The 27,213-nt window shown below is 46.7% G+C and overlaps 1 protein-coding gene and 1 long non-coding RNA gene across 17 annotated transcripts in view; both read left to right on the top strand.

Moving 5' to 3' along the window:
* Positions 1-27,213, top strand: part of LOC129833028 (nuclear factor 1 X-type-like) — a 211,516-nt gene that overhangs the window by 123,837 nt on the left and 60,466 nt on the right. The gene's annotated exons all lie outside the window — the stretch shown is intronic.
* On the top strand, positions 7,450-16,369 carry LOC129833032 (uncharacterized). The gene is made up of 2 exons (XR_008756034.1): positions 7,450-11,884; positions 12,944-16,369. It is a non-coding gene; the product is annotated as an uncharacterized LOC129833032 (long non-coding RNA).

The following is a 27,213-nucleotide window of genomic DNA, read 5'->3' on the forward strand; positions in this document are numbered from 1 at the left end:
ATGCTGTTGTTAATGGAACAGTAGGTCTGTTCTGTTGATTCCCCATGCTGTTGTTAATGGTACAGTAGGTATGTTCTGTAGATTCCCCATGCTGTTGTTAATGGTACAGTAGGTCTGTTCTGTAGATTCCCCATGCTGTTTTTATTGATACAGTTGGTCTGTTCTGTAGATTCCCCATGCTGTTGTTCATGGTACAGTAGGTCTGTTCTGTAGATTCCCCATGCTGTTTTTATTGATTCAGTAGGTCTGTCCTGTAGATTCCCCATGCTTTTGTCAATGATACAGTTGGTATGTTCTGTAGATTCCCCATGCTGTTGTTAACCGTACAGTTGGTCTGTTCTGTAGATTCCCAATGATGTTTTTAATGATACAGTAGGTCTGTTCTGTAGATTCCCCATGCTGTTGTTCATGGTACAGTAGATCAGTTCTGTAGATTCCCCATGCTGTTGTTCATGGTACAGTAGGTCTGTTCAATAGATTCCCCATGCTGTTTTTATTGATACAGTTGGTATGTTCTGTAGATTCCCCATGCTGTTTTTATTGATACAGTAGGTATGTTCTGTAGATTCCCCATGCTGTTTTTATTGATACAGTAGGTCTGTTCTCTAGATTCCCCATGCTTTTGTCAATGATACAGTAGGTCTGTTCTGTAGATTCCCAATGCTGATGTTAATGGTACAGTAGGTCTTTTCTGTTGATTTCCCATGCTGTTGTTATTTGTACACTAGGTATGTTCTATAGGTTCCCTTTGCTAGTTTAAATGATACAGTAGGTCTGTTCTGTAGATTCCCCATGCTGTTGTTAATGGAACAGTAGGTATGTTCTGTAGATTCCCCATGCTGTTGTTAATGGTACAGTAGGTCTGTTCTGTTGATTCCCCATGCTGTTGTTAATGGAACAGTAGGTCTGTTCTGTTGATTCCCCATGCTGTTGTTAATGGTACAGTAGGTCTTTTCCGTTGATTCCCCATGCTGTTGTTATTGGTACACTAGGTCTGTTCTGTAGATTCCCCATGCTGTTTTTATTGATACAGTTGGTCTGTTCTGTAGATTCCCCATGCTGTTGTTAATGATACAGTAGGTCTCTTCTCTAGATTCCCCATGCTGTTGTTAATGATACAGTAGATCTGTTCTGTAGATTCCCCATGCTGTTGTTAATGATACAGTAGGTCTGTTCTCTAGATTCCCCATGCTTTTGTTAATGATACAGAAGGTCTGTTCTGTAGATTCCCCATGCTGATGTTAATGGTACAGTAGGTCTATTCTGTTGATTCCCCATGCTGTTGTTATTGGTACACTAGGTATGTTCTGTAGATTCCCCATGCTGTTGTTATTGGTACACTAGGTATGTTCTATAGGTTCCCTTTGCTAGTTTAAATGATACAGTAGGAATGTTCTGTAGATTCCCCATGCTGTTGTTAATGGTACAGTAGGTCTGTTCTGTTGATTCCCCATGCTTTTGTTAATGGTACAGTAGGTCTGTTCTGTAGATTCCCCATGCTGTTGTTAATGGTACAGTAGATTTGTTCTGTAGATTCCCCATGCTGATTTTATTGATACAGTAGGTCTGTTATGTAGATTCCCCATGCTGTTTTTAATGATACAGTAGGTCTGTTCTCTAGATTCCCCATGCTGTTTTTATTGATACAGTTGGTCTGTTCTGTAGATTCCCCATGCTGTTTTTATTGATACAGTAGGTCTGTTCTGTAGATTCCCCATGCTGTTTTTATTGATACATTAGGTATGTTCTGTAGGTTCCCCATGCTGTTGTTAATGATACAGTAGGTCTGTTCTGTAGATTCCCCATGCTGTTGTTCATGGTACAGTAGGTCTGTTCTGTAGATTCCCCATGCTGTTTTTATTGATACAGTAGGTTTGTTCATTAGATTCCCCATGCTTTTGTCAATGATACAGTAGGTTTGTTCTCTAGATTCCCCATGCTGTTGTTAATGGTACACTTGGTCTGTTCTATAGATTCCCTATGCTGTTGTTAATGGTACACTTGGTCTGTTCTGTAGATTCCCCATGCTGTTGTTAATGGTACAGTAGGTATGTTCTGTAGATTTCCCATGCTGTTGTTAATGGTACAGTAGGTCTGTTCAATAGATTCCCCATGCCTTTGTTAATGATACAGTAGGTATGTTCAATAGATTCCCCATGTTGTAGTTCATGGTACAGTAGGTCTGTTCTGTTGATTCCCCAGGCTGTTGTTAATGGTACAGTAGGTATGTTCTGTAGATACCCCACGCTGTTTTTATTGATACAGTAGGTCTTTTCTGTAGATTCCCCATGCTGTTTTTAATGGTACACTTGTTCTGTTCTGTAGATTCCCTATGCTGTTGTTAATGGTACACTTGGTCTGTTCTGTAGATTCCCCATGCTGTTGTTAATTGTACAGTTGGTCTGTTCTGTAGATTCCCTATGCTGTTTTTATTAAACCAGTAGGTATGTTCTGTAGATTCCCCATGCTGTTGTTAATGGTACACTTGGTCTGTTCTGTAGATTCCCCATGCTGTTGTTAATGATACAGTAGGTATGTTCTGTTGATTCCCCACGCTGTTTTTATTGATACAGTAGGTCTGTTCTGTAGATTCCCCATGCTGTTGTTAATGATACAGTAGGTATGTTCTGTAGATTCCCCATGCTGTTGTTAATGATACAGTAGGTATGTTCTGTAGATACCCCACGCTGTTTTTATTGATACAGTAGGTCTGTTCTGTAGATTCCCCATGCTGTTTTTAATGGTACACTTGTTCTGTTCTGTAGATTCCCCATGCTGTTGTTAATGGTACAGTAGGTCTGTTCTGTAGATTCCCCATGCTGTTGTCAATGATACAGTAGGTCTGTTCTGTAGATTCCCCATGCTGTTGTTAAAGGTACAGTAGGTCTGTTCTGTAGATTCCCCATGCTGTTGTTAATGATACAGTAGGTCTGTTCTGTAGATTCCCCATGCTGTTTTTATTGATACAGTAGGTTTGTTCTGTAGATTCCCCATGCTGTTGTTAATGGTACAGTAGGTCTGTTCTGTAGATTCCCCATGCTGTTGTTAATGGTACAGTAGGTCTGTTCTGTAGATTCCCCATGCTGTTGTTAATGGTACAGTAGGTCTGTTCTGTAGATTCCCCATGCTGTTTTTATTGATACAGTAGGTCTGTTCTGTAGATTCCCCATGCTGTTTTTATTGATACAGTAGGGCTGTTCTGTAGATTCCCAATGCTGTTGTGAATGATACAGTAGGTCTGTTCTGTTGATTCCCCATGCTGTTGTTAATGATACAGTAGGTCTGTTCTGTAGATTCCCCATGCTGTTGTTCATGATACAGTAGGTCTGTTCTGTAGATTCCCCATGCTGTTGTTAATAGTACAGTTGGTCTGTTCTGTAGATTCCCCATGCTTTTGTGAATGATACAGTAGGTATGTACTGTAGATTCCCTATGCTGTTGTTAATGGTACACTTGGTCTGTTCTGTAGATTCCCCATGCTGTTGTTCATGATACAGTAGGTCTGTTCTGTTGATTCCCCAGGCTGTTGTTAATGATACAGTAGGTCTGTTCTGTTGTTTCCCCGGGCTGTTGTTAATGATACAGTAGGTCTGTTCTGTAGATTCCCCATTCTGTTGTTAATGATACAGTAGGTCTGTTCTGTTGATTCCCCAGGCTGTTGTTAATGGTACAGTAGGTATTTTCTGTTGATTCCCCAGGCTGTTGTTAATGATACAGTTGGTCTGTTCTGTAGATTCCCCATGCTGTTGTTAATGATACAGTTTGTCTGTTCTGTAGATTCCCCATGCTGTTGTTAATGGTACAGTAGGTCTGTTCTGTAGATTCCCTATGCTGTTTTTATTAAACCAGTAGGTATGTTCTGTAGATTCACCATGCTGTTGTTAATGATACAGTAGGTATGTTCTGTAGATACCCCACGCTGTTTTTATTGATACAGTAGGTCTGTTCTGTAGATTCCCCATGCTGTTTTTAATGGTACACTTGTTCTGTTCTGTAGATTCCCTATGCTGTTGTTAATGGTACACTTGGTCTGTTCTGTAGATTCCCCATGCTGTTGTTAATGATACAGTAGGTATGTTCTGTAGGTTCCCCATGCTGTTGTTATTGGTACACTAGGTATGTTCTATAGGTTCCCTTTGCTAGTTTAAATGATTCAGTAGGAATTTCTGTAGATTCCCCATGCCTTTGTTAATGGTACAGTAGGTCTGTTCTGTAGATTACCTATGCTGCTTTTATTAAACCAGTAGGTCAGTTCTGTAGATTCTCCATGCTGTTGTTAACGGTAAACTTGGTCTGTTCTGTAGATTCCCCATGCTGTTGATAATGGTACAGTAGGTCTGTTCTGTTGATTCCCCATTCTGTTGTTAATGATACAGTAGGTCTGTTCATTAGATTCCCCATGCTTTTGTCAATGATACAGTAGGTTTGTTCTCTAGATTCCCCATGCTGTTGTTAATGGTACAGTAGGTCTGTTCTGTAGATTCCCCATGCTGTTGTTAATGATACAGTAGGTATGTTCTGTAGATTCCCCATGCTGTTTTTATTGATACAGTAGGTCTGTTCTGTAGATTCCCCATTCTGTTGTTAATGGTACACTTGGTCTGTTCTGTAGATTCCCCATGCTGTTGTTAATGGTACACTTGGTCTGTTCTGTAGATTCCCCATGCTGTTGTTAATGGTACAGTAGGTCTGTTAAATAGATTCCCCATGCTGTTGTTAATGGTACAGTAGGTCTGTTCAATAGATTCCCCATGCCTTTGTTAATGATACAGTAGGTATGTTCAATAGATTCCCCATGCTGTAGTTCATGGTACACTTGGTCTGTTCTGTAGATTCCCCATGCTGTTGTTAATGGTTCAGTAGGTCTGTTCTGTTGATTCCCCATGCTGTTGTTAATGGTACACTTGGTCTGTTCTGTAGATTCCCCATGCTGTTGTTAATGGTACAGTAGGTCTGTTCTGTTGATTCCCCATGCTGTTGTTAATGGTACAGTAGGTATTTTCTGTTGATTCCCCAGGCTGTTGTTAATGATACAGAGGTCTGTTCTGTAGATTCCCCATGCTGTTGTTAATTGTACAGTTGGTCTGTTCTGTAGATTCCCTATGCTGTTTTTATTAAACCAGTAGGTATGTTCTGTAGATTCCCCATGCTGTTTTTAATGGTACACTTGGTCTGTTCTGTAGATTCCCCATGCTGTTGTTAATGGTACAGTAGCTATGTTCTGTAGATACCCCACGCTGTTTTTATTGATACAGTAGGTATGGTCTGTAGATTCCCCATGCTGTTGTTAATGATACAGTAGGTCTGTTCTTAAGATTACCTATGCTGCTTTTATTAAACCAGTAGGTCAGTTCTGTAGATTCCCCATGCTGTTGTTAACGGTAAACTTGGTCTGTTCTGTAGATTCCCCATGCTGTTGATAATGGTACAGTAGGTCTGTTCTGTTGATTCACCATTCTGTTGTTAATGATACAGTAGGTATGTTCATTAGATTCCCCATGCTTTTGTCAATGATACAGTAGGTTTGTTCTCTAGATTCCCCATGCTGTTGTTAATGGTACAGTAGGTCTGTTCTGTCGATTCCCCATGCTGTTGTTAATGATACAGTAGGTCTGTTCTGTAGATTCCCCATGCTGTTGTTAATGGTACACTTGGTCTGTTCTGTAGATTCCCCATTCTGTTGTTAATGGTACACTTGGTCTGTTCTGTAGATTCCCCATGCTGTTGTTAATGGTACACTTGGTCTGTTCTGTAGATTCCCCATGCTGTTGTTAATGGTACAGTAGTTCTGTTAAATAGATTCCCCATGCTGTTGTTAATGGTACGGTAGGTCTGTTCAATAGATTCCCCATGCTGTAGTTCATGGTACACTTGGTCTGTTCTGTAGATTCCCCATGCTGTTGTTAATGGTTCAGTAGGTCTGTTCTGTTGATTCCCCATGCTGTTGTTAATGGTACACTTGGTCTGTTCTGTAGATTCCCCATGCTGTTGTTAATGGTACAGTAGGTCTGTTCTGTTGATTCCCCATGCTGTTGTTAATGGTACAGTAGGTATTTTCTGTTGATTCCCCAGGCTGTTGTTAATGATACAGTAGATCTGTTCTGTAGATTCCCCATGCTGTTGTTAATGGTACAGTACGTCTGTTCTGTTGATTCCCCATGCCTTTGTTAATGGTACAGTAGGTCTGTTCTGAAGATTACCTATGCTGCTTTTATTAAACCAGTAGGTCTGTTCTGTAGATTCCCCATGTTGTTGTTAATGATACAGTAGGTCTGTTCTGAAGATTACCTATGCTGCTTTTATTAAACCAGTAGGTCTGTTCTGTAGATTCCCCATGTTGTTGTTAATGATACAGTAGGTCAGTTCTGTTGATTCCCCATTCTGTTGTTAATGATACAGTAGGTATGTTCTGTTGATTCCTCATGCTGTTTTTAATGGTACACTTGTTCTGTAGATTCCCCATGCTGTTGTTAACGGTAAACTTGGTCTGTTCTGTAGATTCCCCATGCTGTTGATAATGGGACAGTTGGTCTGTTCTGTTGATTCCCCATTCTGTTGTTAATGATACAGTAGGTATGTTCTGTTGATTCCTCATGCTGTTTTTAATGGTACACTTGTTCTGTTCTGTAGATTCCCTATGCTGTTGTTAATGGTACACTTGGTCTGTTCTGTTGATTCCCCATGCTGTTGTTAATGATACACTTGGTCTGTTCTGTAGATTCCCTATGCTGTTGTTAATGATACAGTAGGTATGTTCTGTAGATTCCCCATGCTGTTGTTAATGGTACAGTAGGTCTGTTCTGTAGATTCCCCATGCTGTTGTTAATGATACAGTAGGTCTGTTCTGTAGTTTCCCCATGCTGTTGTTAATGGTACACTAGGTATGTTCTATAGGTTCCCTTTGCTAGTTTAAATGATTCAGTAGGAATTTCTGTAGATTCCCCATGCTGTTGTTAACGGTAAACTTGGTCTGTTCTGTAGATTCCCCATGCTGTTGTTAATGGTACACTTGGTCTGGTCTGTAGATTCCCCATGCTGTTGATAATGGTACAGTTGGTCTGTTCTGTTGATTCCCCATTCTGTTGTTAATGATACAGTAGGTATGTTCTGTTGATTCCCCATGCTGTTTTTAATGGTACAGTTGGTCTGTTCTGTAGATTCCCCATGCTGTTGTTAATGATACAGTAGGTCTGTTCTGTTGATTCCCCATGCTGTTGTTAATGGTACAGTAGGTCTGTTCTGTTGATTCCCCATTCTGTTGTTAATGATACAGTAGGTATGTTCATTAGATTCCCCATGCTTTTGTCAATGATACAGTAGGTTTGTTCTCTAGATTCCCCATGCTGTTGTTAATGGTACAGTAGGTCTGTTCTGTAGATTCCCCATGCTGTTGTTAATGATACAGTAGGTCTGTTCTGTAGATTCCCCATGCTGTTGTTAATGGTACACTTGGTCTGTTCTGTAGATTCCCCATTCTGTTGTTAATTGTACAGTTGGTCTGTTCTGTAGATTCCCTATGCTGTTTTTATTAAACCAGTAGGTATGTTCTGTAGATTCCCCATGCTGTTTTTAATGGTACACCTGGTCTGTTCTGTAGATTCTCCATGCTGTTGTTAATGGAACAGTAGGTATGGTCTGTAGATTCCCCATGCTGTTGTTAATGATACAGTAGGTCTGTTCTGTAGATTCCCCATGCTGTTGTTAATGGTACAGTAGATCTGTTCTGTAGATTCCCCATGCTGTTGTTAATGGTACAGTAGGTATGTTCTGTAGATTCCCCATGCTGTTGTTAATGGTACAGTAGGTCTGCCCCTAAGATTCCCCATGCTGTTGTTAATGGTACAGTAGGTCTGTTCTGTAGATTCCCCATGCTGTTGTTAATGGTACAGTAGGTCTGTTCTGTAGATTCCCCATGCTGTTGTTAATGGTACAGTAGATCAGTTCTGTAGATTCCCCATGCTGTTGTTCATGGTACCGTAGGTATGTTCTGTAGATTCCCCATGCTGTTGTTCATGGTACCGTAGGTATGTTCTGTAGATTCCCCATGCTGTTGTTAATGGTACCTTTGGTCTGTTCTGTTGATTCCCCATGCTGCTTTTATTAAACCAGTAGGTCTGTTCTGTAGATTACCCATGTTTTTGTTAATGATACAGTAGGTCTGTTCTGTAGATTCCCCATGTTGTTGTTAATGATACAGTAGGTCTGTTCTGTAGATTCCCCATGCTGTTGTTAGTGATACAGTAGATCTGTTCTGTAGATTCCCCATGCTGTTGTTAATGGAACAGTAGGTTTGCTCTGTAGATTCCCCATGTTGTTTTTAATGATACTTTTGGTCTGTTCTGTAGATTCCCCATGCTGTTGTTAGTGATACAGTAGATCTGTTCTGTAGATTCCCCATGCTGTTGTTAATGGAACAGTAGGTCTGTTCTGTTGATTCCCCATGCTTTTGTTAATGGTACAGTAGGTCTGTTCTGTAGATTACCTATGCTGCTTTTATTAAACCAGTAGGTCTGTTCTGTAGATTCCCCATGTTGTTGTTAATGGTACAGTAGGTCTGTTCTGTAGATTACCTATGCTGCTTTTATTAAACCAGTAGGTCTGTTCTGTAGATTCCCCATGTTGTTGTTAATGATACAGTAGGTCTGTTCTGTAGATTCCCCAGGCTGTTGTTAATGATACAGTAGGTCTGTTCTGTAGAATCCCCATGCTGTTTTTAATGATACAGTAGGTCTGTTCTGTAGATTCCCCATGCTGTTGTTAATGGTACAGTAGGTCCGTCCTGTAGACATGCATACTGTAGTTTTACTTTAGGATCGTCTTTCTCGCACTTACCCACACACACACACACATACTCCTTTGCCTTCGACTCATCATTGTGTCTTAAATCTCTTTCCGCTTCATTCTGGATGTGAGGCGACAAGAGGAGGTGCGCTCTATAGGTGAAAAGGGGCTGAAAATAACTTCTATTTGTTTGCATGTATCAGACAGGCTTAAAAGGCACCCTCTACTCGACTCCCTCTCAGAGCAGGAGACGGATGAAATATCCCACCACTCTTTGAGATAACTAACCCGTGGGAGGTGAGTTAGGTACAGTTAGCCGTGAAAGGGGGAAATGAATGGCATAAATGCCTGTTTAAAACACATGTGAGGAGTAGATACATTAGAATAAGCCCACTTTCCTTCAAAACCTCTCCATGAAATATGTGTTCCTTTTCAGTATACAGGAGATATGTGTTTACGCCTCGTCAAACTCCATAACTACGGTAACATACTGTACATTATCTGTGTCAATGTGTGGGCACTGTTGGTGTCTGTGATGATAACGGCAGTAGGTGTTGAGTTCTAGAATTTATTGTTAAGGTTGACTATTGTGGCGGATATGTGTGCAGAAGAACATGCTGACCACAATAGTATTTAACATACCAATATGTCCCAATGAACACACCTGAACACATGTAATGCATACACACACATACACATACATACACACACACACACACACACACACACACACACACACACACACACACACACACACACACACACACACACACACACACACACACACACACACACACACACACACACACACACACACACACACACACACACACACACACACACACACTGCAAACTAACACACGCTGTGGTGTCCTGTGCCTGTGTGGCCCAGTGCTGGGATGCAGAGTGAAGCAGGAAATGTGTGAGCCATGAAGGCATGTGTTTATGCTGGCTGCAGCCGGACATCACCAGCCAGAGGGAAAACAGACACTAACAGCACTCTCCCCTTCTCCTTTCTCCCTAGTCCTTCTAGTCAGAGACAACCTTTTCCCTCTTTCTCTTCTCCCTTCTCTCTTAGAGAGAATTATTTTTCTCCCTTCTCTCTTAGAGAGAATTCTTATTTCTTCATTTTCTTCACAAAATAAAGGCCATCTGGTTATATAGATGAAGCTAATAAAGCTGCAGTTGCATGGCCATAACACGTTCCTGACTGTGTAGTAATTACAGCCATTGTTTGGTTTTTGTAGGAAGTGAACTTGACTCCTTTGGCCACCTCACTCACTGGTGTTGGCCACCACCCTGCACTAACAACAACAAACTTCCTTGGTGTCTCACTAAACAGTTGAATGGGTTTCAGTGTTTCTCCGCTGTAACACGCACCAATAAACATGACCTGCTGTTTCCCAACATATCTTCTGTGTAGTGATTGGACCCAGGGCCAGTGATGGTGTGAGATGTGTCTGGGTGGATAGAGCTCAGCAGAGTGTGTAGAGGGGAGGGGAGGAGAGGAGAGGCAGTGTGAGAAAGGCATGGAGGGGAGCAGCGTGGTGGTGGGACTGGGGGGCAGCGTGGGCCAGCTGGAAGTGTGCAGTCAGCACAATGTGGTTTTCCAGTTCAGCTCAGTCTGGGAAAATCCATTGCTCTGTTTCTCGTTTAGCCACTAAAGGAACGGCGCTCTTAGGCACCCGGTGAGGGAGCGAAAGAGAGAAAAAGAGAGGGGGAGGAATAGAAGAGAGAGAGAGAAAGGCAGCGATGAGGTTATTCTATTTGATTCTGTGTTTTAATGAAACAGTTTATAAGCTGCTGGCAGAACAAAGTGTTGTCGTTCAGTAAAGAAAGGAGGAGGGGCTGAGGGGCCTATTAGAGGTAATGACGCTGATTGAACGGTTTGATGGTCGTCTAAGTTGAATGAAAGAAAAGACCGTCAGGATACAACTTGAAAGCCCCCAATGGTCTACTTCATCCTAAGCACATGCACGTTTTGACCCAAGTACTCCCTTGTTCTTCTCAGAATCACTAACACACTGCTTTTCTTATTGAGTACGTCAAAGCGAGGCGCCTCTCATCCACTGCCATCTTGCTCTAATAGCGTACACCCATAGCGGTCAGTGGGAAATTGGTCCATACACCGGACCCCTGTGGGGGTCAGCTGGAGAGGAGACAGTCTGCGGCCATGCAATGGTGGTCTATATATGGTCTGCATGGTCAATGTCAGTGGGGTCTATGGGGCTAAGTCTCAGTGAGCGTGTGGATCTGTGTGATTGAGTGATTGAGCGCTTAGTGTTTGAGCTGACAGCCTCAACATGTTAATCCTCCACCACTCCACACAGCAGCTCTTCCACAGCAGAGTAGGGGACAGCTAGGAGGATTTCAGTAGTGATTCGTCAAAAAGCTCCTTAATGATTTAATCATTTGAGATTCATTTGCTGTAATACACAGGGTCTGTACACACTCAGGGCTGATGTGAGAGTCGTGATTATGGCGTTGGATTAAAGACAGGGTTGTGCTTTTCTGATTGGGGGCAGGGTCTGTGGTAGAGGTCAGCAAGGCTTGTTTGGAATTAGATGATCCTTTGGGTTTGAGATCCAGGATCCACTCTGGCCCAGGCCCTCTTGCATGCAATATTATGAATTACCTTCACTTTTTGGAATGGCAAATATCCGCTTGCTGTGGCTTAGGGTGTTGATGCTCGAAAAGTACAAATGTACCAAAAACCTGATAATCTCATATAGCTCAGTCACACCCCTGCCTCATATTCTCTCTCTCTCTCTCTCTCTCTCTCTCTCTCTCTATCTCTCTCTCTCTCTCTCTCTCTCTCTCTCTCTCTCTCTCTCTCTCTCTCTCTCTCTCTCTCTCTCTCTCTCTCTCTCGCTCTCTCTCTCTCTCTCTCTCTCTCTCTCTCTCTCTCTCTCTTTCTCTCTCTCTCTCGCTCTCTCTCTCTCTTGTGTGTTCTATTACAAACACACACACACCGACTCATTGGATCAGCTGGTTGCTCTCTGATAGCTGGTCAATAATCTGTTCTGACCCCGTGTCCTGTCACTCTGAGCTCTAAAGCCACAGGTCTTAAAGGGCCTCTGTCTCTCTCTGTCTCTGACCCCAGGTTTTAATAACCACTCTGGGATAGAGGGCAGTATTTTCACATCCGGGTGAAAAGCGTGCCCAAAGTAAACTGCCTGTTACTCAGACCCAGAATCTAGGATATGCATATAATTAGTAGATTTGGATAGAAAACACTCTGAAGTTTCTAAAACTGTTCGAGTAATGTCTGTGAGTATAACAGAGCTGATTTGGCAGGCGAACCCCCGAGCACAATCCATCCAGGGAATTTCTTTTTTGAGGTCATTGTGTTTTCCAATTGTTTTCTATGAGAAGCCCTATTTATGAGGAACCTGGTTGCAGTTCCTATGGCTTCCACTAGATGTCAACAATCTTTAGAAATTGGTTGATGTTTTTCTTTTGAGAAATTAAGAAGTAGTGCTATTCATTGTAAGTGTCCCTCCAGGTGGACTCTACTGTTTTGGTGCGCGTGAACTGGAACGTGCTTCACATTGTTTTTATCCGGTATTAGAAACAGTTTATTCCGTGTTCAATGTTATCGATTATTTACGTTTTAGGGTACCTGAGGTTGGATTAGGAACATTGTTTGAAATGTTTGGACCAAGTTTACAGGTAACTTATTAGATACTTTGTAGGCATGTTGGGCGAGTTAAAACCGGTGTATTTCTAAATCAAACGCGCCAAATAAATTGACATTTTTGGGACCATAAGAAGGACATAATCAAACAAAAGGACCATTTGTGATGTTTCTGGGACATTTTGGAGTGCCAACAGAAGAAGATCTTCAAAGGTAAGGCATTAACTATATCGCTATTTCTGACTTTTGTGGCGCACCTCTCTGTTTTCGCCTTAAAGCCTTTTTGAAATCTGACACAGCGGCTGGATTAACAAGAAGTTAAGCTTTATTTTGATGTATTACACATATATTTTCGTGAATGTTGAATATTGATATTCCTGTAGTTTGAATTTGGCGCGCTGCCATTTCACTGGATGTTGTCAAATCTATCCCGCTAAAGGGATTGGCGCGTGAAGGGTTCCATAAGAGGCTTTTAAAGGTGCTCATCTCCCTGGGGCTTCTGTCTCTCTCTGTCTCTGATCCCAGGTCTTAAAGGTGCTCATCTCCCTGGGGCCTCTGTCTCTCTCTGACCTCAGGTCTTAAAGGTGCTCATCTCCCTGGGGCCTCTGTCTCTCTCTGTCTCTGACCCCAGGTCGTAAATGTACTCATCTCTCTGGGGCCTCTGTCTCTCTCTGTCTCTGACCTCAGGTCTTTAAGGTGCTCATCTCCCTGGGGCCTCTGTTTCTCTCTGTCTCTGACCCCAGGTCTTAAAGGTGCTCATCTCCCTGGGGCCTCTGTCTCTCTCTGTCTCTGACCCCAGGTCTTAAAGGTGCTCATCTCCCTGGGGCCTCTGTCTCTCTTTGTCTCTGACCCAAGGACTTAAAGGTGCTCATCTCCCTGGGGCCTCTGATTCTCTCTGTCTCTGACCCCAGGTCTTACATGTGCTCATCTCCCTGGGGCCTCTGTCTCTCTCTGTCTCTGACCCTCCCTGGGGCCTCTGGATCTCAGCCAACTCTCAGAGATACCGACTGCTTTGGCCTGGGTCATCAATACTCCCAGTTTACTATGTTAGCAGTACGTGGTAAATGTTTCAGTCAACTCCTATGGAAAGTCTTGCTTCAGTGTTGGCTGTGTAAAACCACCTGTGAAGTGTGATTTTCCTGTCTTCCCCTCTGCCCACGCACTACCAACCTTTGATCCTGTTGCTCAGGATAAATGTTCCCTGCCCTGTGCTGCCATTGGACTGATTTATATATGTTGAATGTAAAGGGCCCTGCTAACATGGAAGAGAAGAGTTTACTGTTTGAAGACAAGTCTCATTCACCACTATTCTAACCTTGAGGATCAAGTGAATGGTACAGAGGATTTGGAAACGATGGCCAAAAACCTTCATTGAGGCGTGAGAGAAGAAGAGGTGAAGGAAGAAGAGAAGAAGGGAGGAAGAGCCTACATGGAAAGATCCAGCTTCTCATATCGCACCAATTAAAGGAACATTCAGGAGCCGGTTTCTGCTGAAAGCATTTCCAGACCTTCCTCTCTCTTTTTTTTCCATTTCATCTTACGATCCCAGTGGGCTGACTATCGGTGAGGTATTTCCTGCAGTAAGTTTTCTTCAAGCTCTCTCTCGCCCTGCACTGGGAGCTGTGAACCGGCGCAGGCGCCCAGACTGCTATAGGAACAGTCTCCAGCCTAGAGAAACACAAGCTCTCTTCACTCACGTCCTGAACCCTCCTCTCCACAACCAGACAGAGACACAGCCAGTCCTCTCATTCCGCCACGCTAGAGAAGGACCATGAGATGTGGCTTGGTCCTCATTGGTTTGGAGATTGGGAAGTGTATGACTTATTCAGTTCCAAATGAATAGATCCTCTAGTCTCTTGCTCTGGCTCTCTGTCTAGTGCTGCATGGGAGGAATCACTTCAGCTAAAATCATCTTCCCCTGCTATGAAATGTTTGTTGACATGAGTACAATATGTGAAAAACGTACTGTACTTGCCTTAACGCCAGTACTTGCTTGTAATTTGTGATGTGAAATCCCCCCTACATTCTCCCATCTCCACCTTTCATCCAGCAAGTCTGTCAAAAGAACCCAGTTGACCTATGGCCCCCATGGATTGATGAATGCTCAGATGCATGGAGATCTCCCAATGAAACCATTTTCCCACGGCTCATAAAGGCATAAAGGGATAACAGGAAGTGAATGGGAGAGCGGAGGACAGCGGGACTCTTACCACTGAATGGATCTAAGAGTAGATCCCTAGCGGCCCCAACATAGAGCCAGGGGGGACGCCAGGTTTTTGTGTTTTAGTAGCACTGGCTGATATGTTAGATCAATCTCCCTCCATATGTCCTGAGAGTGCCTCTCTGGTTCCCCCTCTCCCTGGGAAGAGGACCACCAGCCTCCCTGTTCACCTTGGTCACAGGCTCAGCCTCTGCGAGGAAAGACAACTGGTTAGCTATCAGTCATTTGCATTCAGCAGCCAGGGCTGTTATTTTACCAGGGCCGTTAGTTTCAGCCCCGCCACTCCTCTCCTCCCCAGCCAGAGAGAGGTAGAAAAAAAGACACTATTAGACTGGAGCCCATCCTGTGTTTACATGAGATGGGAAACAGCTATGGACTTTTTTCTCCTTTTTTTTCCAGCTCCTGCATTTTTGTGTAGGTGTGGTGAGAAGCCCACATCTGCAGTTTTGAGCGGCGGGATTTGAAACTCAAGCAAAATATACAGGAGCGTTCTTTTCATCAAGAGCGCTTCCACAAACAGAAAAGAGAAAGAGACAGGGAGATGACCATTAGTCTGTTCTTTCCTTAATTCCACTGGAAGATAAGTGACATCACATGTTGGCTGTGGTTGAGGAAAAACAGAGAAAGGAGAAAGGAAGGAAAGTTCTATTGAAGAGCATGATGAGGAGGAAGATAAGATTGATGAGGGGAAAGTAGAAGGTTTGATAGGTAGTGGGGATTGGGGACAATGCAGAGTCCATTTCATTTCATTGCATCATCATCGTCATCCCAGCATGCATGTACCTGCTGATTCTCTGCTCATAGACTCTGTACACTCTTAGAAAAAAAGGTGCTATCTAGAACCTAAAAGGGTTATTCGGCTATCCCCACAGGATTACCCTTTGAAGAACCCTTTTTGCTCCCAAGTAAAACTCTTTTGGTTCCAGGTAGAACCCCTTTGAGTTCCATGTAGAACCCTTTACACAGAGGATTATACATGGAGCCCAAAAGAGTTCTAGCTGGATCCAAAAAGGGTTTTACCTGGAACCAGAAAGTGTTCTCCCATGGGGACAGCCAAATAACTTTTGGAACCCTTTTTTCTAAGTGTGTAGCATCCCTCTCTGTTTGTTTGATTGGTGGTCTGTCCCCAGCCACAGTGGAGCCAACCACCATCCGTTACATATCCACAGACACCTCTGCAGCGGTTTTACACGACCACTCCAGCTATCAAACCAGTGCATATGATCATCACTCCTTTCACCGTCCTTTTGTTGATTGGCCACTCCTTGGACGGCAGCCAATGGGAGCGATGGGGTGGTCCGGGCCACAGTGAGAGTGATGAGGGGTTAACCAACCACGGTGACTGGCAGCCCGTGTGCCGCCCTGCTCTCCTCTTTGCCCATCCTTGAGCATGCCCTGCAGGCGGCCCTCTAATCCAGAGCCAGCACTAGTACGGCTTCTGGTGCCAGTGGTAATGAAGTCCTGATTTGATTATGATGTGTAATGAGCATAGCAACAGACTGTGGCCGGCTCAGTTTGGGCTCCCCTTACAAAACTAGAGCCCTGATGTTCTGTTGTTACACTGAGGGCTCGGATCACACACAAACCACAAATCCTCACACACACACACACACACACACACACACACACACACACACACACACACACACACACACACACACACACACACACACACACACACACACACACACACACACACACACACACACACACACACACACGCACAACCATCCTCTTTCACAAGTGGTGTATCAAGCAGTTTGAAATGGTTTTAGCTGTAGACTACACACTCCATCCTCTAGTGTTCACACCATGGAATGGCTGTGTGTTAGTGTGTGGTATTGTGTTGAGTGTATGCTCATGTCTCTGTGTGGACATCCAGTATGTTTGTGTTTTGCCCCAGAGGGTCAAGCTTCGTTAGCATAATGACCGTAGTAATGGACTGATGATAAATCCAGACAAGGTTTTCTTGGATTTCCTTTCTCCTCCATGGTTTGGCCAGCAGGCCGTGTCCGGGCCGTGTCCTGGGCCGTGTCCTGGGCCGTGTCTATATGTGGAGGGAAAGTGGGTCACCATCACTAGCTCCAAACCCGGGGAGGCTGGTGGGAGGAGCTATAAGAGGCTCATTGTAATGGCTGGAATGGAATAAATGGATCAAACGCATCAAACATATGGAAGCCATTGCAGCCAGTAAACACATGGAGTGATGAGCCAATGAGCCCGTCCTCCTATAGCTCCTCCCACCAGCCTCCACTGCTCTAAACACACTGAGAACTACAGAGAAGCTACAGGGACAAACCTGTTGTGTCTTTCTCTCTCCCCTTCATCAACTCTCCTCTCTTCAACTGCCCCCTCCTACCTTCTTCCTCTCCTCCCATCCCCATTTCTCGCAAGTCCGTTTTGTCTGTTTTTCTTTCCCCTCCGTATGTTCTGTTTTTTTGCTTTTGCAATTACAGTAATATGTAACATCAGGCGTGGTGAGATTTAGGGCTTTACCTTACATAACCCATGGGTTTAGCTGCAGGGTTTTAAGGCTTCTCTGAGCTGCTGAGCTTGGGGCAATTGGGCCTCTTTCAAATATTTTCAAATGGCTGAAATCCCCAAAGGGCCCATGAGCATGAGGGATAGGAAGGCTTTGAGGGCCATGATACAGAGGCCATCATTATATTGTATTACCGCCTAGCCTGATCCATTTGCCCCGCTGCACTCCAAAATAGAGTATGCAGCATCACCTCCATGTTAACACACACACACACACACACACACACACACACACACACACACACACACACACACACACACACACACACACACACACACACACACACACACACACACACACACACACACACACACACACACACACACACACACACAAGCAGTAAGCAGCAGTGATTGATGAGCGGCGGTGAGCGAGTCTAGCTAGCCTAGCATTTCTACAGCCCATCTCCATCCACGTTCTCTACACTTTTCATAGACACTTTTAAAAATACATTGTCCCTGATCCTGGTAAATACATTCCACAAAACTTAAACATTGTGCTAAAAGCATTTCTCTCTCTTTCTCTTAAACACACACATACACTCACACACACTTTTCCACAGAGAGTGCCGAGGGTGTACAGTTGTATGTGTGTGTAGAGTAGGCCTACATATGTGTGTTTCGCAAGTGTACAGCTCTTGGCAACTTTTTTATTCATTACATTTAATTTGATATGACTTTATATTCAACTGAAGTCGGGAAGAGGTTTTGGGCTTGGCTCTGGATCACCACACCAACCAAAGCCTGTTTTTATTCCTCCGCTAGGGAGTCCAAAGCGGACAGGCCGTAAATTTGAAATAATGAACCACCCGGGCAAACGTGGTGAATCGAGTATGGAGGGAAGGGCACCAAGGAGAGGAACACAGCTGAAGCTGATGGAGAGAGAGGACTGGAGGGATAGAGAGAGAGGGATGAAGGATGTGTCAGGGTGTTGTGCGGGGGTGGTGGGGAGGAGGAGATAGAGGGGGGAGATACTCAGAACTGCATGGGCGTTATAGGGGATGTTATGTTATGTCACAGGGGGGTTAGTGTTATTTAGCAGGAAAAAGCCTGCGTCTTCAGGGGAATTTTAATTTCTGAGATGCGAGGTCCTGAGCTGGGGGAAGTTTTAAGATGTAAAGCTGTAGGGATTACGTCTGTAAGAGGGGAGGACAGGAGGGGAGAGAGACAGGGAGCGAGGATGAGGCCACATGGGTTGCCCTCGGAGATGACTCCGGTCAGCGGGGCTCTCAGCGGGTCAACACGGGGCTTTGGACAGGGGAAAGTTGTGTCTTCTTACTTACAGTACACGCCATGGGAAGATGATGTGGAGATTAGAGCAGCAGGACCACTGGGCAGCAGCAGAGCTAGGCAGGCCAGAGCATCTAGAGCCAGTGCCTTTTGGAGCCACATAGGGAATATACTGTAGTAGAACTATTTGTTGATGACACTACTGGACTGATTAAGACTATGAACCATATTGTCTATCAGACTACGTTCAGGCCCATTGAAGTGAACAGTTTGTACAGTATTAGTGTGATTCAGTGCAAGTGCTATACACTATGTAGGTATCACATTACATACAATGCACAGCCTAGTTTTCTCACTTTTTGGAGCGCTTGGGATGTGTTTTTGTTCTGGTTCTCTATCAAGATTTCTCTCTCCTTCTCTTCCCTCCCTCAAGCCCAAGCGCTTTTGTAGCTCTGCAGCTGCAAAAGAGAACGAGAGCAAGGGAGGGAAAGGGGTAGTTAGAGAGGCAGAGAGAAAGAGAGAGAGGTTGAGGAGGAGGGAAAAGGGAGGGAGCAGGAATTGAATCATGAAATGAGGACCACATTTCCATACCGACTTGAAATGTGGGCTTTTCTTTTTTTATAGTAGTGGTGCGCTCTCTTTCTCTCTCTTTCTCATTCTCTCTCTCTTTCTCTCTCTCTCTCATTCTCTCTCCCTCTCTCTCTCTCACACACTCATTCTATCTCCTCTCTCTTTCTCTCTCTTTCTCATTCTCTCTCTCTTTCTCTCTCTCTCTCTCTCTCTCTCTCTCTCTCTCTCTCTCTCTCTCTCTCACTCATTCTATCTCCTCTCTCTTTCTCTCTCTTTCTCATTCTCTCTCTCTTTCTTTCTCTCTCTCTCTCTCTCTCACTCATTCTATCTCCTCTCTCTTTCTCTCTCCTCTCTCCTTTCTCTCTGTCATATTGAAGTGCTCTATGCAGCTGTTAGTCAGTAGTTTTCTGTTTGTTTGTCTCTTACTCCACTTCCCTCTGGCTCTCCCTCTCTCTGCCATTAGCTCATGTAAACTTTGCTTTTCGTCATGCTTTTTTCAAGAGAGGAGTGCCTCTGCTTTTCATTAAAGTCAAAAAAGCAGATCCCCTTTCGCCATGCAGAGCGGATGCCATTTTACCTTGCCTCCTTCTCTCCCCCTCGTCTGAGGGCCACGGTGTCCTGAGCCGTTTGTTTTGTCCACGCGGCCCTGAGCAAACTTTCCCCCGCCAGTGTTTGTTGAGCTTTCCGGCATGAGCATCTTGAATTGATAGGGCTCCATCTGTGTTGTGGCCATTACGACACACACTCTCTCTCGTCGTATGATAACATAGCCGACCGCACGGAGGCCCAGACCCCATCCAGCTTCCATCCAGCTCCCACCAGGCGCTGCAACGCCGCATGTGTTTACTGTGTGCATTCCTCAGCATGAGAGAACGCTGCCCAGAAACGGCCCACAGAAACACCAGGCAGGCACCCTCTGGCTAGGCTCTCTACAGGGAAGGTCCCTGAGTGATGAAAAATATGACAAGCCATGCAGCTCTGACTGAGGAGGCTCTCTGTGTGATCCCAATGTAACACTGTGGCAGGTGAACTCTTTATGCCCCTCTAGGTCCCCTTTACTTCTCCTAACAATCCCTCACTAGTAAAATACAAAAGACATGATTTTGCCGACTATTGTGTGGAAAGCTTTATTTTGCTGTGCCTGGCTATGCAGTGTAGTGCCATCCTGTGCAGACTAGTCCTGTGCTGTGCCTCAGTAGACAGTAGACAGTGTGGACACTCTGACAGCCAAGATGGAGACCAAACACGGGCTCATGGGAAGGCAAGTTGAGCCCTTGGTTGACTGAAGGCAGGGCTGGCTGTCACATGTTATTCTGAGGCCTCAAAACAAACAAACACACACACTCTATGGGTCCCTGGTGATTGTGCACAGTGTGGACCTGGCACAGTGTCAGAGCTACTAGGAGTACTGGGTGGATGGAGTCAAATGCAGAGAGCAAGGTTAAGGAACGTGGATTTATTTCCAATGCACAGGGAAAAGATCATGCCCTAAAACATACGGGCGCATGAGAAAAGAAGTCCAAAAACACCGGACTAAACTGTTCCGAGGAAATACAAAATCCACTACACGATCCAACACCAACATAACAGAAAGTAAGCCCGCACAACAGCCAGCGGGCTACCTAACCTTATATAGCCTACCCACCAAACTAAACTCAAAACAGGTGCACCCAATCAGCCCAAACTAACAGAAACAAAAAGGAAAGAATCGATGGCAGCTAGTAGGCCGGTGACGACGACCGCCGAGCTCCGCCCGAACAGGAAAAGGCACCATCCTCGGCGGGATTCGTGACAGTACCCCCCCTCTGACGCGCGGCTCCCGCAGCGCGCCGACCCCGGCCTCGAGGACGACCCGGAGGGCGAGGCGCAGGACAATCCGGGTGGCGACGGTGGAAATCAGTCAAGAGGGAAGGATCTAAAATATCTTTCCCCGGTACCCAGCACCTCTCCTCCGGACCGTACCCCTCCCAGTCAACGAGGTACTGCAGGCCCCTCACCCGGCGTCTCGAGTCCAGAATAGCTCGTACAGCGTACGCCGGGGACCCCTCGATATCCAGAGGGGGCGGAGGGACCTCCGGCACCTCACCTTCCTGAAGGGGACCAGCTACCACCGGCCTGAGGAGAGACACATGAAACGAGGGGTTAATACGATAGTAAGAAGGGAGTTGTAATCTATAACACACCTCGTTTATCCTCCTCAGGACTTTAAATGGCCCCACACACTGCGGCCCCAGCTTCCGGCAGGGCAGGCGGAGGGGCAGGTTTCGGGTCGAGAGCCAGACCCTGTCCCCTGGTGCGAACACAGGGGCCTCACTGCGGTGGCGGTCAGCGCTCCTCTTCTGTCGCTCACTGGCCTGCCTGAGAGAGGCCTGGACTGCCCGCCAGGTCTCTCTAGAGCGCTGGACCCACTCCTCCACCGCAGGAGCTTCGGTCTGGCTCTGATGCCACGGAGCCAGGACCGGCTGGTACCCCAATACGCACTCAAATGGCGACATGTTAGTTGAGGAGTGGCGGAGTGAGTTCTGGGCCAACTCTGCCCACGGGACGTACCTTGCCCATTCTCCAGGCCGGTCCTGGCAATACGACCTCAGAAACCTACCCACTTCCTGGTTCACTCTTTCCACCTGCCCATTACTTTCAGGGTGATACCCAGAGGTAAGGCTGACCGAGACCCCCAGACGCTCCATAAACGCCCTCCATACCCGGGACGTGAACTGGGGACCTCGATCAGATACGATGTCCTCCGGCACCCCGTAGTGCCGGAAGACGTGGGTAAAGAGAGCCTCCGCAGTCTGTAGGGCCGTAGGGAGACCAGGCAATGGAAGGAGACGACAGGACTTAGAAAACCGATCCACAACGACCAAAACGGTAGTGTTCCCCTGAGAGGGGGGAAGATCAGTCAGGAAATCTACCGATAAATGAGACCATGGCCGTTGTGGAACCGGGAGGGGTTGTAACTTCCCTCTCGGCAGGTGCCTAGGAGCCTTACTCTGTGCGCATACCAAGCAGGAAGAGACATAGAGTCTCACGTCCTTAGCCAAGGTGGGCCACCAGTATTTCCTCCTAAGATCCCGCACTGTTCTCTCAATCCCCGGATGACCCGAAGAAGGTAGTGTATGAGCCCACCGAATCAAACGATCACGAACACCAAGCGGTACGTACCTAAGGCCAGTTGGACACTGGGATGGCACAGGTTCTACCCTTAACGCCCGCTCGATGTCCGCGTCCACCTCCCATACCACCGGGGCCACCAGACACGAGGCTGGAAGGATGGGAGTCGGATCGATGGACCGGTCATCCGTGTCATAAAGACGTGACAGCGCGTCGGCCTTAGTGTTAAGGGAACCTGGTCGGTAAGAGATCGTAAATCTAAAACGAGTAAAGAACATGGCCCACCTAGCTTGACGTGGACTCAGTCTCTTCGCCTCTCGGATATACTCCAGATTTCGGTGGTCAGTCCAGATGAGAAAAGGGTATTTGGCCCCCTCAAGCCAGTGTCTCCACACCTTCAGGGCCTTTACCATAGCTAGTAACTCCCGGTCCCCCACATCATAGTTCCGCTCCGCCGGCTCCAGCTTCTTTGAAAAGAAAGCACAGGGACGGAGCTTCGGTGGCGTGCCCGAGCGCTGGGATAGCACGGCTCCAACACCAGCCTCGGACGCATCCACCTCCACTATAAACGCTAACGAAGGGTCCGGATGCGCCAACACGGGAGCCTCAGTAAACCTTGCCTTCAACTGGTTGAAGGCTCCATCTGCCTCAGCCGACCACCGTAAACGCACCGGCCCCCCCTTTAGCAGTGAGGTAATGGGTGCCGCCACTTGACCAAAACCCCGGATAAACCTCCGGTAGTAATTGGCAAACCCTAAAAACCGCTGCACCTCCTTTACCGTGGTTGGAGTCGGCCAATTACGCACGGCGTTTACGCGGTCACACTCCATCCTCACCCCCGAGGTGGAAATGCGATAACCCAGGAAGGAAACGGCTGGTTTGGAGAACACACATTTCTCAGCCTTGACGTATAGGTCATGCTCCAGCAGTCGCCTAAGCACCCTGCGCACCAGGGAGACATGCGCGGCGCGTGTGGCAGAATAGATCAAGATGTCATCAATATATACTACCACACCCTACCCCTGCAAGTCTCTGAGAATCTCATCTACAAAGGATTGGAAAACGGCTGGAGCATTCTTCAACCCATACGGCATGACGAGGTACTCATAGTGGCCTGATGTGGTACTAAACGCTGTTTTCCACTCGTCTCCTCCCCGAATACGCACCAGATTATACGCGCTCCTGAGGTCCAGTTTTGTGAAAAAACGCGCTCCGTGGAATGATTCCATCGCCGTAGCGATCAGAGGTAGTGGATAACTAAATCCCACTGTGATTGAATTTAGACCTCGATAATCAATGCACGGACGCAGTCCTCCCTCCTTTTTTCTCACAAAAAAGAAACTCGAGGAGGCGGGTGACATGGAGGGCCGAATGAACCCCTGTCCCAGAGCTTCCGTGACATATGTCTCCATAGCCAACGTCTCCTCCTGTGACAAAGGGTACACGTGACTCCTGGGAAGTGCAGCGTTCTCCTGGAGGTTTATCACGCAATCCCACCGTCGATGAGGTGGTAATTTAGTCGCTTCCTTCTTACTAAAAGCGATAGCCAAATCGGCATATTCTGGGGGAATGCGCACAGTGGAAACCTGGTCTGGACTCTCCACCGATGTGGCACCGATGGAAACTCCCACACACCTACCTGAACACTCATCTGACCACCCCTGAAGAGCTCCCTGTCGCCAGGAAATGAGGGGATTGGGAATGGCTAGCCAGGGAATCCCTAACACCACTGGAAACCCAGGTGAATCAATAAGGTAAAAAGTGATCTGCTCCCTATGATCCCCCTGGGTTACCATGTCCAGCGGAATCGTGGCCTCCCTGACCAGCCCTGACCCTAACGGTCGGCTATCTAGGGAGTGCACGGGAAAAGGTGGGTCTATCTGCACCAGCGGAATACCCAACCTACGGGCGAGTCCGCGATCCATAAAACTCCCAGCTGCGCCTGAGTCTACTAGCGCCTTATGCTGAAGAGAGGGAAAAAACGCAGGGAAAAAAATAACCAAAAACATATGACCAACAGGGAGCTCTGGGTGAGTCTTGTGCCTACTCACCTGAGGTGGCCGAGGAGTATTCCGCCTGCCATCCCGACTCCCAGATGGACTCCTCCAGCACCGGTCCGAAGTGTGTCCTCTCCGGCCACAGTAGGTGCAAGAAGAGCCACCTCCTCCGGTCCCCCTAGATGCAGCTCCTCCCAACTCCATCGGAGTTGGAGCGGGAGGGCTGGGAGGTGGAATGAACAGGACCCCCTCTGAACGCCCGCGGGCAGCTAGCAGGTTATCTAGTCGAATCGACATGTCGATCAGTTCATCTAGAGATAGTGTGGTGTCCCGACAAGCTAGCTCCCGACGGACGTCCTCCCGAAGGCTACAACGGTAATGGTCTATTAAGGCCCTGTCATTCCACCCCGCACCAGCAGCCAAGGTCCGGAACTCTAAAGCGAACTCCTGGGCGCTCCTCGTCTCCTGTCTCAGGTGGAACAGACGCTCACCCGCCGCTCGGCCCTCTGGTGGGTGGTCGAACACAGCCCGAAACCGGCGGGTGAACTCTGCATAATGGTCCCGACCTGAGTCTGGGCTGTTCCATACCGCGTTGGCCCAGTCCAGGGCTCTCCCCGACAAACAGGAGACAAGGAGGCTTACACTCTCTTCCTCCGAGGGAGTCGGACGCACGGTAGCCAGGTAAAGCTCAAGCTGGAGCAAAAATCCTTGGCAACCAGCCGCTGCTCCATCGTACTCCCTCGGGGGGGTGAGACGCAATGAGCTGGTCCCAGCCGATGACCCTGTGGGAGTGGGTTGTGTCGTCTGCAGGGGAGCTGTAGGGGGCTTCGGGAGACCACTCCTCTCCCATCGTTCCATCCTCTCCATCATCTGGTCCATCGCTGATCCGATACGCTGAAGTACAGCTGTATGATGCTGGACACGCTCCTCCATAGTTGGGAGAGGGGTGGTCGCGGCTCCTGCTGACTCCATAGTGAGGTGCGGGCTTCTGTCAGAGCTACTAGGAGTACTGGGTGGATGGAGTCAAACGCAGAGAGCAAGGTTAAGGAACGTGGATTTATTTCCAATGCACAGGGAAAAGATCATGCCCTAAAACATACGGGTGCATGAGAAAAGAAGTCCAAAAACACCGGACTAAACTGTTCCGAGGAAATACAAAATCCACTACACGATCCAACACCAACATAACAGAAAGTAAGCCCGCACAACAGCCAGCGGGCTACCTAACCTTATATAGCCTACCCACCAAACTAAACTCAAAACAGGTGCACCCAATCAGCCCAAACTAACAGAAACAAAAAGGAAAGAATCGATGGCAGCTAGTAGGCCGGTGACGACGACCGCCGAGCTCCGCCCGAACAGGAAAAGGCACCATCCTCGGCGGGATTCGTGACACACAGGTTGTGTGTAGCGCTCCATTGCACTTGCTCCTGACCTGAATACACAGACGGCTCCAGGAATCCCCCCCAGGGGCCACCAGGCTCATCCGGGGCCACAGGAAGTATAGCAAGAGACCAGGCAGAATGGAGTTATTTTATCTCCACTGGATTCTCTTGGTTCCTTTAGCTGACTCTCCTTTCCTTTCTCTCTTATTGTCATCTACCGTCATTTTGTCTGCTACCTCCCGACGTCCCTCTCTTTCTCCTTCCTTCCCTCCTGCTTTCTCAACCTTCCCCCATCTCTCTCTCTCTCCCTCTCTTCTCATATAAAGCTGTTTTTCATAAACCCCTGGCTGCAGCAGAGATCCCAGAGGCGTAGTGTAAACACTAGACTTTTCTGAGCTGTTACCAGACAAATGCTGGCTCCTCAGGTCCTCACTAGAAGATCCTTCATGCTTCTCCATTTGACATTTATGGTTAGCCTAGCCTAGCCCTGCCCTGCCCTGCCCTGCCCTGCCCTGCCCTGCCCTGCCCTGCCCTGACCTGCCCTGACCTCTCACTGGTACAGTACTATTTCTCCCTCCTACAAAGGAAAACTATGGGATCCCTCTTTTGTTATACGAGAGATGCTCTCCAATCTTTCATTTACAGCTTTTCTTCCCTTCTCTTTCTCTTTGTCTCCATCTCCCTCTTTCTCTCTACAGTTGAAACATGGTAGAACATGTCTGATTTGAAGATGAAGTGGTTCAAGAGATGATGATGATGATGGTGATGATTGATAATGATTTGTTACACGTATTATAGTGTTAGTGGATTATCATTGATAATCTCTTATTATTGAGGTGATTTTCTGAGACCGAGGGAAGCAGGAAGGTATTACAGTCTTATCTGGGTTAATAAGTTAATAGATGGATTGATAGATGGAATAAATCTCCAATTATTGGCTTTTTAATGAGAGCAGCTGAGTGCTTCCATAAGCTGAATGATATGAACTAAGCCTTGCAGCAGTACTTTATGAGGTCACATCACTTACTCATTCAGCTATGCATACAGTATACCCACACACAGGCCCCACTCAGTCACCATTGTTGTTATGTCAGCAACATAGCTTATCGAAATCCTACTCAGCTTTGGGCCTGTGCTCTCTGGCTGAAACCGGGGACTTGACTGTAACCCCTGTCCCAGCGCCATTGGCCCTGATCCTGGGCATCAGCTTCATGTGAGGGCAGTAGGCCTGGGCACCTGTCTGTGTGTGCAGCACTAGGCTAGGTGTCCTGGCTGGCCCACATAGCATTTAACCCTGAAGGAAGCCCAGACAGATTGTTTATTCACCTTATCTGCTATGCAGGAGATAAAGCCAGCATTGACACAGATAGCAGGAGCGTGCGCAACACACACCCTTCCGCTGACTCAAAGCCAATGACCCTGAGGTCGGGTCAGTTAAGGACAGACAGACAAATGGCGGCTGGGCCCATGACTCGCAGACAGCTGGTGGTCAGAGGTTGATTCTCTATCGGTGCCCTCATTTGTCTGATTGTTGTTTCTCATGGGCTCATCTGTTTCTCGGTTGGCGCTCAATTTTTTCACAGGAAGATTGATTTCGCTCCCTCCTTCGTGTTTGCTGGGAAAAGCCCTTTATGACGGGGACTTGAGTTCCCTGGATCAGCCTTCAGTGTTTGGCCGCTGTTTGTTAATGCTGTGTGTGTGTGTGTGTGTGTGTGTGTGTGTGTGTGTGTGTGTGTGTGT

The sequence above is a fragment of the Salvelinus fontinalis genome, chromosome 34 (assembly GCF_029448725.1).
Source record: "Salvelinus fontinalis isolate EN_2023a chromosome 34, ASM2944872v1, whole genome shotgun sequence".
Classification (NCBI taxonomy): Eukaryota; Metazoa; Chordata; class Actinopteri; order Salmoniformes; family Salmonidae; genus Salvelinus; species Salvelinus fontinalis.